We start from the raw sequence: 18,126 nt of genomic DNA, 5'->3' as shown, positions 1-18,126 counted from the left end.
AACCACTAGGCTACCTAGAAACTCTGGGTTGAGATCACTGATTAAATAGTCTACAGTACTACTGCCAAGAGTTGAGCTATAGGTGTACCTACCATAGGAGTCCCCTCGAAGCCTACCATTGACTATGTACTGTATATACCCAGTGTCCGACAGAGCTGCAGGAGTTGGGACCTGTTTTTGTTGGTTATGTTGTCGTAGTTGTGTTTAGAGGGGCATATGGGGGAGGGAATGCTGTCACCTCCAGGTAGGTGTTTGTCCCCCTGTGTGCTGAACTGTCTGGTTCTTGTCCAGTTCTGGCATTTAGGTCGTCACAGACTAGTACATGTCCCTGAGTCTGGAAATTGTTGATCTCCCCCTCTAGGATGTAAAAGCTGTCATCGTTAAAGTATGGGGATTCTATTGGGGGGACACAGGAGGAGATCTTTTCTCTGTTGAGATCATTTCCTTATTAATTTCTAGCCAGATGTAAAATGTTCCTGTTTTGTCTAATTTAAATGAGTGGGTTAGGTCTGCTCTATTCCTAATTAATATACCCACTGAATCTCTTCTCTGTTGCTCTGCTCACAGCCTTGGCATATGTCCAGCTGTCATGTTGAGGTCCTTGCTCCAGGAGCGGGGTAGCATGGGGTGGGCAGAAGTGGTATAGGTCTGATATGGGTGGCCTATATAGAGTGTGGCCAGGGTTTGCTTGTGGTGGTCTTAGCTGGTTGGGGTGTCATGCTGTGGTCTGGGTGTAGGTCCTCTTGGCTTGGGTTCTCTCGGTGCAGGTCCTTCGAGAGGGGGTCTTGCAGGTCTGGGAGGGTGTCTTGCTGGTCTGGGCGGGGTGTCCGTTGCTCTGTTGCTCTTGTGTGAGGGGCTCGGGCTATGGTTGAGGGTCACGTCCTTCAGGGTCCTGGAAAAAGTTGGGATTGCTGCCTGATAGAGGTGGACCTGGTTGTAAAGGCTGTTCAAGTCCAGGGTGGAGTGGTGGGCCAGGTATACATTAGGTTTTGAGGCACAGACTCGCGGAATGCGTGCATTCACCCGCTGTATGGTGGCAGGGTGAAAGTATTTTTGTGGTAGCAGGGTAGAGATAACCACTTGTGCGTTGGGGAAAGTGGAAGAAGCTTTTTTTCAGTCACTCGCTTGAGTGCTGTTGCCACCCTCTCCTGCTGGGCCCTCAGGTCATTTGTGCCCATGTGAATTATGATGTGGCTGGGGGACCCTAGTCTGTCCTCTGACAACAGCTCCAGGGCATGCATAGTGTTTGTGCACCAGAGTTTAGCCACTTTGTGTTTGGGAAAAAGTTTATCCTCTTGAATGTATTTGCCATTTGGGTCAATGAGAAGCACAATCTCTGGATTTTGTGTGTTCTCAGTGGATGTGGGGGGTCGTCAGGAGGGGCTATCGGGGGAGCTGACACGGGGGCTGTTAGGAGGGGTGGGGTCTGTTGGGTTGGTGGGTCCTGTGTTGTCTGTCACATTGTGGTGTTGTGGTCCGGGTCTGAGGTGGGCTGGTCGGCTGGCTTCTCTGGGGGAGTGTCCTGCTCTCTGTCACACCTCAGCTTTCTGACCTCGTCCTTCAGTGACACGTGTGCCTCTTTAAGTTCTCTCACCTCAGTCCGAAGAGCAGCCAGCTCTCTCAGGCAGCTGTCCATCTCCACCTTCTGCCCCCCGGGTCTTGTTGGGGGGGGTTGTTGTTCTGGTCTGTTTTGTGTGTTTGTTCTCTCTGGATTGTGTGGACTAGCTCTCTGAGCTCCACCATGTCTCTCTCCAGCTCTGGGAATTTATCCCTCTCAATGATGGAGGAGCAGTGCAGTTGTGGGACCTGGGTGTGATCAGTGCTGGGGGGTGGGGGTGACTATTCTCTCTTTCACTCGCTCTTTCTCTCTGAAATTCAAATTCAGATTTTATCCTAAGCGACATGCGGTCATGCGTCATGCGTGTATACATTGTAGTGGTCCCGGGAATTGAACCCACTATCCTGGTGTTGCAAGTGCCATGCTCTACCAACTGATCTACAGAGGACCAAAGCAGTATGGTGGTAGAGCATTTCAGTAAATACAATACAATGCAATGAGGATAATGAAATACAGTTCATTTCAGTAGTAATAATAATAATGTATACAGGTACAACACTCACTCAGTCACACACCCACCTCCTGCTTTACTGTCTGTTCACTTGGATAAGAAACCAGGCTGCTGGGTGGATGTTATCACCCCCTTGTCCCTGGGCTGTAACCTGGACCAGGGAGCATGGAGCATGGCCTGGTTAGAGGAGAGAGGAAAGGGAAAGGGGAGAGAGAAGGGTCTGGGGGGCTGGCAGGCAGTGCCGCCAGTCAGTCTGCCTGGTGTGATGTGTGTGTGTGTTCTGTTTTGGATCAGGAAGCATGGAGAGTGGATAGAGGAAAAAGGACAGGGAAGAGGGGGCTGGAGTCGAGGGGTGGCCACCAGTCTGTCTGCCTGGCATGGTCTGGTCTGGTCTCCCTCCACTGGGCCCACTGAGAGCATGGTGAGAGGACAGGGGAGAGATGAGAGGGTGGAGGTGGGCTTTCCTCCTCCTCCTGAAACAGTTGGCATTGCCCCCATTGCCTGGCCTGGGGCTGGTCTGGGCCTGCCTGCTCTGGTCTCCCTCACCTGGGCCAGAAACAGAGACAGAGACAGGCTGAGAACAGGGCAGAACAGGCCATACCTCTCGTCTCTCATCTCCCCAGGCTCACCACTCACAACACAAGCCAGCTCCCCCTCCCTCCTTCCCTCCATCCCTTGCCCCTTCTCACTCACTCCTTCCCTTGCCCCCCTCTCCTTCCCTCCATCCCTTGCCCCTTCTCACTCACTCCTTCCCTTGCCCCCCTCTCCTTCCCTCCATCCCTTGCCCCCTCTCCTTCCCTCCATCCCTTGCCCCCACTCCTTCCCTCCATCCCTTGCCCCCCTCTCCTTCCCTCCATCCCTTGCCCCCTCTCCTTCCCTCCATCCCTTGCCCCCCTCTCCTTCCCTCCATCCCTTGCACCCTCTCCTTCCCTCCATCCCTTTCCCCCTCTCACTCACTCCTTCCCTCCATCCCTTGCCCCCTCTCCTTCCCTCCATCCCTTGCCCCCTTTCCTTCCCACCATCCCTTGCCCCCTCTTCCGCACTGCCTCCACTTCGCCCCGCTCACCCTGTATCTCAGGTCTCCCTCGCTCATCCCCTCTCACCCGTTCTTCACCCCTTATTCTCTCTCTCTCTCTCCCTCTTTCTCCTCTCCCTCACCACCTCTCATCTCTCCCTCGCCCTCTCCCTGACTCTTGCCCCTCTCTCTCTCTCTCCCTCATCCTCCTTGGCACTCTTATCTCTCCCTCTCTCCCTCTCATTTGCCCCAGCCATCTTTCACCCTGTGCGCAATTTCCTTCTCGCTCCTTTTTACTCACATCTATCTGTTTCATCTTCTTTGTATTGGTTATCTCTTACCACCACATTATTTTTATGGTGCGGTGTAAGAGCCTATGTGCACTGGCGTTTTTGTGGGGAACAGAGAGATAGATGGTTAGACTACTTATTTACTATCCGGGCAGTTGTTTGACATCTGTTTTTTTTTACGGAGGTGTGTATACTTAGTTCACTTATTCTCTGACTCTCAAGACTCCAGGATTAAAAGCTTTTAGGCGAAGGTTCACTGACTGCTGTGCTGATTGCTATTCCTTTACCAGTTTGGGGGTCAGAAAGGTTCAATTTCCAAATACCTCAAAACTTCAGCTATGCAGCCTGACTAGTCGTGCGCGGTTTCCAAGGTTACACGGGTAGTGCCGTTTCATTGAAAGCGTGCCATTTAGAGAGGAGTGTTAGCGCGTCGCCTTTCATATGTACAATGACGTGTGTGTGTGTGTGTGTGTGTGTGTGTGTGTGTGCGTGCGATCATGTTTTTCAGTGCCTTCGGGAAATATTCCGTATTCAGACCCCTTGACTTTTCCCACATTTTGTTACAGCCTTATTCTAAAATGAATAATAATACAAATACAATCCTCAGCTCTACACACACTACCCCATAACGACAAAGCCAAAACAGGTTTTGAGACATTTTTGCAAATGTATTAAAATTAAAAAACAGAAATACCTTATTTTACAGCTCAGAGACAGGATTGTTTCAGGGCACAGATCTGGGGAAGGGTACCAAAACATATCTGCAGCATCGAAAGTCCCCAAGAACAGAGTGGCCTCCATCATTCTTAAATGGAAGAAGTTTGGAACCACCAGGACTCTTCCTAGAGCTGGCCACCGGGCCAAACTGAGTAACCGGGGGAGAAGGGCCTTGGTCAGGGAGGTGACCAAGTACCTAATGGTCACTCTGACAGAGCTCTAGAGTTCCTCTGTGGAGATGGGAGAACCTTCCAAGAGGATAACCATCTCTGCAGGTCTCCACCAATTAGGCCTTTATAGTAGAGTGGCCAGACGGAAGCCACTCCTCAGTAAAAGGCACATGACAGCCCGCTTGGAGTTTGCCAAAAGGCACCTAAAGACTCAGACCATGAGAAACAAAATTCTCTGGTCTGATGAAACCAAGATTGAACTCTTGAATGCCAAGCGTCACATCTGGAGGAAACCTGGCACCATCCCTACGGTGAAGCATGGTGGTGGCAGCATCATGCTGTGGGGATGTACAGAGAGATCCTTGTAGGAAACCTGGCACCATGCCTACGGTGAAGCATGGTGGTGGCAGCATCATGCTGTGGGGATGTACAGAGAGATCCTTGTAGGAAACCTGGCACCATGCCTACGGTGAAGCATGGTGGTGGCAGCATCATGCTGTGGGGATGTACAGAGAGATCCTTGTAGGAAACCTGGCACCATGCCTACGGTGAAGCATGGTGGTGGCAGCATCATGCTGTGGGGATGTACAGAGAGATCCTTGAAGGAAACCTGCTCCAGAGCGTTCAGGACCTCAGACTGGGGAGAAGGTTCACCTTCCAACAAGACAATGACCCGTAACCTTAACGTAACCTTAATGTGAAAGAAGTCAAGGGGTCTGAATACTTTACGAATGCACTGTATGTTCCCTCATGTCTCAGGGAGCGTCGTAAGGAGAGGGGGAAGGTGGTGAGAGAGCTGGCCTCCCGGTGAGGACGGAGAGAAAGATGAAAAGGAGGAGGAGGAAAGGAGAAAACCCATTTCCCTCCTGCTGTCACAAACACACACTTACTTCAACATCGCCTCCTGTTTCTAGATAAATCACAACCATGCAGCCTTGTTTTCCTTCAGCTGCTGTTAAAGATAGCCACCCAACTACCGCAACCAAATACTACAGCCAGCCAACCCAGTTAGCCAGTCACTCTTATGTAAATTAAGTGATATGTGTTGTGTTGTGTATTGTGTTGTGTATTGTGTGAGGGCAAAACGGCTGCTACTGGGGCTCCCCGGTGTGTATGTGTGTGTTAGGGTCAGCATCCTCTTTAGTGTAAGCAGTTGTAGACCAGTGTTTGTCTCTGACACTGGATAATGAACAGGTTGGCTGATTTTCTCTACACAGCATTGATCGCACGAAGCCCAGTAAATGAAAAAAGGCACTCTAGTGGAAAGTAATGCAAACACACACACACACACACACACACACACACACACACACACACACACACAGCTGTGCTCACTGGACCAGAGATGATTTTATTGGTGACAGTATGCAGCATATAGAGCAGGCCTCTCACCCAGCAGGCTATTTCCCCCTGCACTGTGTGCTACCGCAGAAGTGTGTGTGTGTGTGTGTGTGTGTGTGTTCCCTCTCCCCTATGCTGTATGTTACTGCAGAAACCACTTGGAACTCTTCCATATCCCCTGTGTGTCTTCAGCTGTGGCCTCTCAGATCCGAGGATAACCACTTCTTCAGAACAAAGACAACATAATGCAAAATACCAAACTGAATATCTCACCCATGGCCTATGTACACTTACATTTCTGTGTGAACGGTTCTTTTAATAGTCTGGTCAACAGATCTGTTTGTGCTGTCTTGCTAACTCCTATGGTAATTGGAGTGGTATGGTAATTGTTACGCCAGGCATCATGGCACCAACAGATCTGGGACTAGGCCATTCTTTGACTGTTTCTCTTACTGTTCTGTGAAGCTGTCGATATTGTAACTGCCAGGTTCATTCCATTACCATATGAATGTCAGATATTGACACATACTGTATGCCCATATTTTTGGCAAGTCACTCAATAAAGCCTGTGGCCTCATGTATCAATATTGCGTAGAAGCTAGTCTAAAATAGTACTTACAAACTGAATTTAGAATGTTCGTATGCATGTAAAAGTGTGATTTATAGGTAGAAAAATAACCATTGATGAATACCAATTGTTCTCAGCTTCAGTGCTCGTGCACGACCTTGGCCATTTGCATTTTTTGAAACACCCCTAATTTACCATATATGGTCAAAATCATCCCTTTAAAGCCTGTGGGGAATTTCCAACGCCGTACCATGAAATACAACCGCTCAACCCAAAAAGCTACCAAAAAAAGACTTTCCCGAGACTGAAATAGAAGGTGCTAGAGTCAAAAATGCTGTACAACCAAAAGGTTTTATTTGGCTCAGTTGTGGCTTGACCCGTAAAAAAAAGAAAAGAAACATAGCTACAAAGAGAGGACCATTAGGATAACTCAAGTGCCTTTAGCAATGACAAATCTACTCCAAATGAGTAGGCAACACTCACCAATAAGCCATCCATCCTCACCGGCCCCCTCCTGTCGGCGGCATAAGCCAACGTTGCCGTTCGGCAGAATGAACGAGTCGTGCCTCCCGCCTGGCCACCTCGCCACCACATTCAGCAGCGTCTTTTGCGCGTCACATCACCCGTCACCTGCACATTGAGTGGCAACCTTTTCTGTTCACATAGTTGAGATTGTTTTTTTTGGGGGGGGGGGGGTTCTTGTATGGCGATGTGGGTGCCGTCTATGGCTCCGTTCGTAGTTTGGGGAACATATTGCGGGCGTCATGGCAAAGGAACCCCTCTTGACTTCAACCTGTTGTGCGATGGTGTACGGACACGGTACGTGCTACTGTTCGTTTTTGCCGATGATTTGCATCCGAAACGTTGGCTCTTCTGAGGGCTGTGAGATGCTGACCGACGGTGGATGGCACCTGGATGTGCACTGGAATGGCATGTGTTTGCCTTTTTAAGGCAGGTCTGGTCAAATCTGGTAACACTTGACACGGTCATAACCGTGCCATAACAGCTGACATAGCGTGTCAAAACCTGTTATAATATGGTCATAACACTGTCATGACACATATATTTACACCTGTTGTGACACTGACACCTTGTGACAAGTTATGTCAGCTTTCATTACATTACGACATGGTTATGACTGTGTCGTGCCATGTTATGACACTGGGTTTCAAGTAAAGTGTTCCCCAAAAATCAGATGAAACGGGTTTTGTGAAACGATATCTGATCAGCCAGTCTGTAAAGATGCACTCTCTGCAAAATGCAGATCTCTCATTCGATTTCCCATTATAGTATTTCAACAATGGTTTCACTTTCACACCTGCCTCTAATGGAACAAATGACTGTACTTCTTATGGATTACTATTGTGACAAATGCACTGATGTGGTCAAATGATATGATATAGTTAGATATGTTGCACGAATTCACAATGGAAATTACAATGAAATCGGAAAAATTCTGTAATTATTTTCCACGTATATTTTCCCCCATTCTACGCTTGACAAGCAGTCCCTTTATTCCACCACTTGGCACTTGTGCGTACGCATGGTCACGTCGGTGCGTACATTTACCCACACTCTCAGGCAAACGTGGAGATGATCCCAGGCCTGGTTTACGCACAGATATGTGCCCACGCACGATTCAGAACTGGAAAGCCAATAATGTTGTTGTGTTGATTAGTCAAGGCAGGGATCCCTAATCTGAGTGAGTTGGGAGTGATACTGCTTGTGCTACAGATTCATTATATATATTTTTTGAATAATATTATCTTGTCCAATTGAGAGGGTTGCCAGAGTTAACATAAAAGCTACAGACCAATTCACAGTACGCTGTGACATCACCAGAGGAAGGCCGAGTGCAGTCAAAAGTAACGCGATCAAGTAAGAACCTACGTATTTAATGAACGTTAGATTGATTTTAAAATGCTAAAAAGTCATAACTTGCAAAAAAACGCAATAATTTCAGATTAGCGGAGCACAAATCAAGTGACATCTACTCAATAACTTAATCTTATTTACATATGAGTTAGTACCACTTTTTTTATTTGAGTTCTGCTGACCGTTGGAGATGTTTGAGGAGCCACGTCCCCAGTTCTTTAATGAGTTAGGCAGTTACTTTTTTTCTTACAGTGTATAGCAAATTTGCCTATATCTAAATGCTACAAAAAACAAACAAACAGTAACTGGTTTGCTTTCCAGTTAGAAGGACTCCAGTCCTTGTTAACCAGTCTGTTTGAGTGGAACAGAGAAATACGATACAGGACAATACAGGCCCTTAACCTTAGTGGTTAGTCTGCTGGCTGTGGGTGGTAAATCTTTCCTATTCAAAAGGATCTGCGTCTTAGTTTGTGTTTTACTGCCTGCACCCTCTCCCTCTCTCGCTCTTTCTTTCTCTCTGTCTGTCTCTCGCTCTCTCCCTCTTCCTCTCCCTCCCTCCCTCTCTCTCCACTGAGGCATGTTAACGCTCCATCTCTGACAGTGAGCCTCATAGCACCATGGAAACCAATCAGACCATTCTTTGTGCGTGCGTGCGCATGTGTGTTCACAATTTGTGTGTGCACGTGTATGCTTCTCTCTGTGTGTGTGGAGGCAGGGACAGAAGTCTTCTTTAGATTTAAAAAGCTCTTAGGGAGGTCGTGGCCATCCCAACGGGTCTCTTTCTGTAATTCATGTAAATTCCCTTAAGAACTCTGCCTCATTGTCTAACCAATTGTCCATGTTCTGAACCACAGCCCTGTGTCATTAATGCCACCATGTAACTCTGTCACTCTAATGCTGACGTTCCCAAAGACAGTTACAGAAAATGACAGAATTTTGGATGACGTTATTGGTCAGCCAAATGACTGCATTCACAATAATATAACTGGTCGAAATAAAAAATTAAAATTAAAATTGAAATGATGTATATAGAATCGTAATAATAATTCTCGTCTCCTCCGCTCCTGGCAGCATGTGCTGCAGGGAAGGGTCACAGAGTATGTGAGGATGGATGCAATCTAGAGCCATAATCATTACGCTTAAATCTATGTCAAACATTTCTGCACATCTAACATAACTCTTGAGCTCTCTGTATCCTCCTGACTGGCGGTTCTTCATTTATTCTTTACTAAAGATGCTTCTCCTTACAAAAAAACATTCCAGTTTTGAAACTGGAGTAAAAGTGCAGTAACTGCAGTCGACTGTGGTATTTTGGACTCAGTAATTGTAGAATAACTGTACTGCAGTTGAACTGTAGTTACAATGCACTCTAACTGCAGTTACACTGCAAAAATTACTGCAGTTAAAAAAAAAACTTATTTTGGACACAGTATTTGCAGCATACTGCAGTTATACTGCACTCCGACTGCAATCTTTTTTTCGTAAGGGCCACATCAAATCTGGGTAAAAGATTGAAAGGACGTTCTCGCTTGCTTTTCTAAAGTCAACCAACCTTGCCAGCAGGCATGTTAGCTAAGATAGCTACTCTAACTTGATTGATAGCCTGAAATTGCTTCTTGGTAGCTATTTATGAGGCTGGGAGGGGACCTATCTGGACTAGCTCAAGACAACATCATAAAATGACTCGTTGGCTAGTAGTATTACAGAGAAACAACAAAAGAAACCGGACAAATCTGCCGCTGTGCCCCCTATGGGCATGGAGCCTGTGCCGCGTTGCCAAGGCGACTGAAGACGACGACACCTGTTTCAGCAAGGAGCAACAAAGTTCCGTCACTTGGTAGAGTTCATGTGACTGTCGAGTCCATATTACAGCAGAAACAGACTCAACTGCACAAAGCCTGGCCGCCCCATCTTCAGTCAAGCTGCTCTTTCCCCAAACATGTTCAAATCATATTAATAACGATAATTATCATTGATACTATGTAAACGGTTATGACTGTCATTTTTATTTCCATGGCTGTCTTCATCCATAACAGTCAGTTATGTGGTGATACGGTAACTGTGCCAGCCCTAAATGAATGTTACTATTGTCATGGGAGGGAATGTTGTCGACAGAGTTGAAGTTAGCCACCACTGCAGTTATTGTGGTGGTGGTCAGTTAAAGTTAACATGCGTTAGATTTACAAGACAAAAGGATTACAACCTTACATTTTGTATCACTTATGTTAATTCAATAATTGATAGCAAAGGCAAAAAACCCAACTAACAAGTGCTGTACGAGGAAAGTTATTTTTGAAATGCAATTACATTATACGGATATTTTACGACACTGGTTGTTTGTACAACGTGAACAAACAATGCAACAAGCGTCGAAAATCAGTTTGAAGAACCAACGATCCATATAAAACGTTGACTTGGGATCCTTAAATCATTCGCTCAATACTCGTCTTTTTCACTCTTTGAAGTATTTCAACAAGCTCCCCCCATCCTGCCCTAATAGCTTCGAGAGGACCCTCCCCCTATTATCCTACTGAGCCAATAATATTTCACTCCCATTCAGACATCTATATAGAGAGAACCCCAAAAGAGACCTCTCCTCTATCCCACATACACACACGCAGACACGCACACACTGACCCCCCACCACACACACACACGCGCGTGCGCACACACACACACACACACACACACACACACACACACACACACACAGACACAGACACAGACACGCACACACACACACACAGACACGCACACACACACACACAGACACGCACACACACACACGCACACGCACACGCACGCGCACACACTCTACCCCCCACACACACCATTCCTGTTACTACGACTCCAGCCATCCATTGCATGACTGAACTTTGTTCTGTTAAAAGTTGCCATTTAAATATGCTGCAGTTGCCACTGAAATATTGTTCTTCCATTGCTTCTGTGACAAAGCCGAAGGAGGGTGCCCACGGCAACACAGTGTGAGTCTCAGGGAGCCAATGGGCCATCAGGGATCTCCTAGTGTCTGTCCTCAACAGAGTCAGTGTGCAGACATAATGCCTATTAGACCTGCTCGATCATGCCGCATATACTCAATGAAATATGGGCCCCTTTTCATTCATTTCATAGTGTAATTCATACACATACCTATCAATCGTATTTCTGAAAGATGTCCAGAGATTCCGGACACAGGAATGAATGAATAATGTGTTTCTTTATAAAAAAATCTTAATAATGGGATGCCATGCAGAGAAGTTACATGCTGTGAAAATACAGGGGACTGTAGGGCCTATGCCAATGCAAGTATGTTAAAACTGTTACATTCCAAGACAATTAATCGGTTTCGTATCTTTTGCCAGTCAGTGAAGCGATGGAATCCTATATGCAAACCTACTGCAGTAGGAAGCTACTTGAAATGTGACAGAAAATGTGGGGCTCATCCCAAATGGCATATATACTGTATATATAATGGGTCTTGGACTTTCTGTCGGGCCGCCCCCAGGTGGTGAAGGTAGGAAACAACATCTCCACTTCGCTGACTCTAAACACTGGGGCCCCACAAGGGTGTGTGCTCAGCCCTATCCTGTACTCCCTGTTCACTCACGACTGCGTGGCCATGCACGTCTCCAACTCAATCATCAGGTTTGCAGACGACACAACAGCAGTACCAACAACGACGAGACAGCCTACAGGGAGGAGGTGAAGGCACTCGGAGTGTGGTGTCAGGAAAACAACCTCTCACTCAACGTCAACAAAACAAAGGAGATGATCGTGGACTTCAGGAAACAGCAGAGGGATCACCCCCCTATCCACATCGAAGGGACAGCAGTGGAGAAGGTGGAAAGTTTTAAGTTCCTGGGCGTACACATGACAGACAAACTGAAATGGTCCACCCACACAGACAGTGTGGTGAAGAAGCCTCACTCAGGAGGCTGAAGAAATTTGCCTTGTCACCCAAAACCCTGACAAACTTTTACAGATGCACAATCGAGAGCTTCCTGTCGGGCTGTATCACCGCCTGGTACGGCAACTGCTGCGCCCATAACCGTAAGGCTCTCCAGAGGGTGGTGCGGTATGCACAACACATCACCGGGGGCAACCTACCTGCCCTCCAGGACACCTACACCACTCAATGTCACAGGAAGGCCAAAAAGATCATCAAGGACAACAACCACCCGAACCACTGCCTGTTGACACCGCTATCATCCAGAAGGCGAGATCAGTACAGGTGCATCAAAGCTGGGATCGAGAGATTAAGAAACAGCTTCTATTTCAAGGCCATCAGACTGCTAAACAGCAATCACTAACTCAGAGAGGCTGCTGTCTACATTGAGACCCAATCACTGGACACTTTAATAAATGGATCACTAGTCACTTTAAACAATGTCACTTGAATCATTTCTACATATCTTACATTACTCGTATCACATGTATATACTGTATCTACTGCACCTTGCCTATGCCGCTCGGCCATCGCTCATCCATATATTTATATGTACATATTCTCATTCACCCCTTTAGATTTGTGTAGTTGTTGGGGAATTGTTAGATTACTTGTTAGATTTGTGTGTATTAGGTAGTTGTTGGGGAATTGTTAGATTACTTGTTAGATATTACTGCACTGTTGGAACTAGAAGCACAAGCATTTCGCTACACTCACATTAACATCTGCTAACCATGTGTATGTGACCAATAACATTGGATTGGATTTGATTTAGTGCCCTACTTTTGGCCAGTGCCCTACTTTTGACCATTTGGCATGCGTCCATGGTATACTGCAGATAGCTCTACATTCCAATGCAGGGCATTGGTTTCGGCCATTGAGGCGATGAAAAAGACGGTAGGTTAATGGTTCTATGGGAATATGGTGGAAATGATATGCTGCTAGCAATAACATGCAACAGTGACCAGGTAATGAAGCCATTGGCCATGCTCCCTCAATAGAGACGTGGATTCCCCCCGGCTAGCCACTTTCTTCTATCCAGGCAATATAGCTGTCTTAGAAACAACCTAGAGCACTAAGCTAGGATGAAAGCGAGAGAGAGAGAGAGAGAGAGAGAGAGATCCACTATCCAGGCAATATAGCTGTCTCACAGCCCAATGTATAACACTGAGCTACAGGAACAACAACGGAGGGAGGGAGAGAGAGAGAGAGAGAGAGACAGAAAATGGAGGGAATAATCACAGAGTTGTGAGAGAAAAAACAAAGTTAAATGTGCCGCTTGTTCACTTCAGCCCAGACCCCAAAATCCTTGTACCTGGCTGACAGACAATGACTTATGAGATTACGTTACATTTTCGCTGCTTTTGTGAAGGGAGGATTATTATTCTGGTTTGGGGAGGACATAGGATAGTGACTCTGTCAAAGGGAGGACTCCCTGCCATTGTTGCCTACTGCAACCATAGCTAACGGACGTCAAAAAGGCTTTTTCAAACCTATTCTTTGAAACGGCGGCAATAATACCGGGAGGGAGGAGTGGGCAATAAACAGACATTCATCTAAACCAGCTAGATCAGATGTCATCGGATGGGCCTACTGTTGAGTTGAGGTGCCTTGAGGCATTTCGCTTTTTCTGTTGTTGAATTCGCAGAGGTGCTTTTACAGTGTGTTACAGCAACAGGGGGTATTTGATGAAGCCGATGACCCCCCCCCCCCCCCCCTCTCTGAAGACTGTCTTCAGGTTGGTCGAGTGGATGGTGTTTTCGGTTCTGAACAAACAGGGTAAAAACGCAAACGGACAACGGGACAAAGTTCAAACCAAATGTTTCCAACCCGCTGGGTGCCTCATCTGCCTCGCACTTTTTTTGCACACGATCTAACAATCCTGTGTGTGGCAGGACGAAAGGAGGGGCACGACGTCTTGGAACTGCTTATCTGTTTCCCAATGTTGCTGTTGCGCTGTTGTTTTTCCGCTGGCGATTCGCCTCGGAGCGGCTCCTCTTTATTCCCGTCACCGCGATGTGTATCCGTGACTTCCTGTTCAGCTCACTTAACAGACCCTGTTCCCCCTTTCCCTCACAGTAGCTTTCCATTCACACAGCTCCTATTCCACTTTCATTGAGCCCCCAACATGTACTGTACACGTGTTGTACATCAAACGCAGAAAAAGTACGTTCTAATAGAGACACGGGGATATGTATATTTCAAGTTAGAACCCAACAATGGGAAGGAATGGTTTAGTTTTTCTTGCCTCTGGGCTATTTTCTTTTATCTTGTTGGATGTACTGTTGCATGTGCTTTTTACAACTAGTCAGAACAGCGGGAGGGCGGTTGACAGAGCTGTCTGTTGGTGTGAGTTAGAACATGTTTGATATTCAGTGTACCATAACATTTTCATTGAATTGAATTTGTTTTGCGCGATATATTCCTGTTTTTTTCCCCTTCAAATTATGTAACGGGCATGTGTGTTGTTCCATCCCCCGGAAAAAAATATATTTGGACTGAAAAAACCCTGCCTCTGAGTGTATTCTGGCCGCGTTCATTTGATACCAGGAAATGTTTAACCCCTATTGTAGAGAGACAAAAGGTTGTCTTAATCCCACTGTGCGGGGAGAGAGGGAGGGAGGGTAGGTCAGGGGAGGGCCGGGGGGGAGGGCCGGGGGGAGGTGGCTGTGTATGTGATACAGGCCCCCTCTCTCTCACTGTCACTCCAGTAGTGTACACAGCCACTGGGAATATAAAGACCTAACTTTGTTCTCTCACACACACACACACCAGACACACACACACACACACTCACACTGGGGAGATTTGTTCTTGCAGACAGAACCAGAGAGACAGGTAATGTAAACTCTTTTTAAAATTGTATTTTATTTAACTAGGCAAGTCAGTTAAGAACAAATTCTTATTTACAATGACGGCCTACCGGAGGAAGAGTGGGTTAACTGCCTTGTTCTGGGGCAGAACGACATATTTTTACCTTCTCAGCTCGGGGGATTCGATCTAGCAACCTTTCGGTTATGTCTCGGGTACTGGCCCGATGCTCTAACGTTGTTGCACATTGTGAACACTCATTTAGAGTTTGCCTGAGTACATTCTGTACACAATGAGTAAAGTCCATCTGTGGCTTAATGGTTTATTTTCTCTGAAGGCATTTCTCAGTCGGTGTCATGAATATTCTGCTGCATTCCCACAAGCAGCATATAGAAATGTCATGCTTTTTCTGCCAACTCATTATTATTATAATGACGGAGGTTTGTGAAGGGGAAACGCTCGGAGCCCTGGCTTATGGAGTCACGTTCCCCTAATGTAAATGCATTAATGGAAGTGTGGCGGATCTAATACTTTTTTTGTCTGCTGCTCCACGCTCTGCTATTCCCTCTCTCTCTCGTTGGAAACCCTGGAGTCTAGAATTAAACCCACCGACAGGCTGAGGCTCCAACACACTGCAGTGCTGCAGACAGAAGCTCTCCTCCCCCCCCCTCTCTCTCTCTCTCTCTCTTTCTCTCTCTCTCTCTCTCTTCTCTGTTGTCCCTGATATGAGACACAGCCTTGAGGAAAAACTAACAGAACACTCTCATTAAGAAATGTGTGGCAGCTCTCTCTCTCTCTCTCTCTCTCTCTCTCTCTCTCTCTCTCTCTCTCTCTCTCTCTCTCTCTCTCTCGCTCTATGTCTGTCTCTATCTGCCTGTCTCTCATGCTCTGTCTCTCTCTCTGTCTCTCTTTGTCTCTCTCTGTCTCTCTTTGTCTCTCTCTGTGTCTCTCTCTGTCTCTCTCTCTCTCTCTCTCTCTCTAGCTCTGTCTGTCTCTCTCGCTCTGTCTCTCGCTCTGTCTCTCTCTGCCTCAGCTTATGGCACTACTCTAACAGCAGTGGACCATGCATTCTCAAGCTGTGGCTTTCTCACCTCACTTATCCAATCAACCCCATGTACTGAGTGAGTGAGTGAGTGAGTGAGTGAGAGAGAGAGAGAGAGAGAGAGAGAGAGAGAGAGAGAGAGAGAGAGAGAGAGAGAGAGAGAGAGAGAGAGAGAGAGAGAGAGAGAGAGAGAGAGAGAGAGAGAGAGAGAGAGAGAGAGAGAGAGAGAGAGAGAGAGAGAGAGAGAGAGAGAGAGAGAGAGAGAGAGAGAGAGAGAGAGAGAGAGAGAGAGAGAGAGAGAGAGAGAGAGAGAGAGAGAGAGAGAGAGAGAGAGAGAGAGAGAGAGAGAGAGAGAGAGAGAGAGAGAGAGAGAGAGAGAGAGAGAGAGAGAGAGAGAGAGAGAGAGAGAGAGAGAGAGAGAGAGAGAGAGAGAGAGAGAGAGAGAGAGAGAGAGAGAGAGAGAGAGAGAGAGAGAGAGAGAGAGAGAGAGAGAGAGAGAGAGAGAGAGAGAGAGAGAGAGAGAGAGAGAGAGAGAGAGAGAGAGAGAGAGAGAGAGAGAGAGAGAGAGAGAGAGACTGGAGCACTGGTGTCATAGTTATTGCACTTCTGCAGGTGAACGCATGATGGTGGGAATATGGTAATGCGGTTCAGGAGTGATACAAAATCACAACAGAAGTCTTGAGAGTGAGCGGGGGGGGGGGGGGGGGTGCTTTAGGCACATAACGTGTATGATAGAAAAGTGATGTTGTATAGTGCTCTTTAATTTGCAGTGATTGCATACTGGTAGGATAATGGCAGAATGCTCATGCAGTTTTTGAGGTTTGATTTAAAATTGGAACAGAGTCAGTATTTGGTGTGTTATTGAGTGGTTTTGGGCATGTGGCTTTCCATATATGTTGGCATAGTTATTGCTCTGCAGTGGGCAGTGTGATCGATGGCATGTGGTGATGTGCAGTTCGCCAACGATTCATTGTATTTGAACGGCTCTTTTTATTGACTCGAGAGTCAAAAAAAAGAAAATTAAATGTCAATTTGTTTTTCTGAGTAAACCGTTCATTTGAGTTGTTTGTTTAGTGCGGGCCACAATAAGTCCTACAGCAGGATTAATGCACGCTCCTCCAGCTCAGTGGCTCCAGAGACATACTCTGACAACCAACTGTTTGTTACATGCACGCAGAAAAAATGGATTATAAGCATAGGGGAAGAAAAAGACATATTTGGAATTGATCATTGATCACATGGTGCAAGAATGGCTGCAGTTAATTGATTATTGACTGTTAATGATGGACACAGATTTCTAGAACCGAAACATACACACAGCCTCTGCTCGAAAAACTCAAATTTGAGAACAAATCGTTTGGGGGGGGGAGGGGGGGGGCTGAAATTCGCTAACGACATTGTGCTTATCACCCTCACGGCAGTCAAGCAATGTACTTCGCCAGCAGTCGTCCACCGTCTGGTCAGGTTGCTTCAAATGTGGCTTATCGAGAAATAATCCTAGTTGTATGCCTGGCAATCAATGAATGTACATGGTTTAAAGCACACCTTTACAAGTCTCAGTCACAAACGACAGCTCCAGTAAGCCCCCCCTAAGGTTAGAGACGTGTAGAACCAAGACTCTTTGGGGTTCCTTGTTCATTGTTCGCCGGTAGGGGGTCGCAAGCAGCGTGGCTTTCTGACACTTGATGAGGATCCATCAGAAACATGATAACAGTCACCCATTCATTGTGACCCTTTGACTTTTATTAGGAGTTTTATATAGCTCAGAGATTCAGTCAGATGTTGTCACATGACCGAAGGTAGGCCATTTGGTTCACACGAATCCATGATACTCGTAGTCTTGATTTATAAATGGCAGGTTTGTGAGATTGTACCTAACCACAAATAGACCTCTGTGAAGGTATTTCATACAGCCGAGGAATCTTTCAAAGCATGAATAGAAGGTTATGCTCTCACAGTAGGAGCTACTGTAGATTATTGTTTTGAGGTTGGCTGAAGATGTACTGCTTACTTTCCTATTACCGGATATCTGATGGAAATGTGGTTGAACATAGTATGCGGCCGTATCGCCAGGTGGAGACGACGAGGCCCCTGCCGCTCTTATTTAGAACAGTCTCTCCGGTAATCGATACGCTTCTGCTGGAACTACATTCGGTCAGCTTCGTCGATCATTTGGGATATCGATACAAGTGGGTGTCTCGGTGTTCAACCTGACGCAGTTATTTAGAGAAAGGCCCTCAAGTCGGAGAATGACATTCAGCCGTGTAGCAAAGCACATTAGG

General features: G+C 46.6%; 1 protein-coding gene across 15 annotated transcripts in view; it reads left to right on the top strand.

The window, feature by feature from the left end:
- Positions 1–18,126, top strand: part of LOC110524680 (neuronal cell adhesion molecule) — a 114,406-nt gene that overhangs the window by 34,389 nt on the left and 61,891 nt on the right. For 2 of the 15 annotated variants that reach the window (XM_036979695.1, XM_036979682.1), the window contains exon 1: positions 14,682–14,829. The exons of the other annotated variants lie outside the window; for them this stretch is intronic. The gene's annotated coding sequence lies outside the window, so the exon portion shown is untranslated. Of the gene's footprint in view, positions 1–14,681; positions 14,830–18,126 lie in introns of those variants that run through there. 15 annotated transcript variants of the gene reach the window in all.

The sequence above is a fragment of the Oncorhynchus mykiss genome, chromosome 1 (genome assembly GCF_013265735.2).
Source record: "Oncorhynchus mykiss isolate Arlee chromosome 1, USDA_OmykA_1.1, whole genome shotgun sequence".
Classification (NCBI taxonomy): domain Eukaryota; kingdom Metazoa; phylum Chordata; class Actinopteri; order Salmoniformes; family Salmonidae; genus Oncorhynchus; species Oncorhynchus mykiss.
Note: the sequence above shows the minus strand (reverse complement) of the source record. Positions and strands in the feature narration are given on the sequence as shown.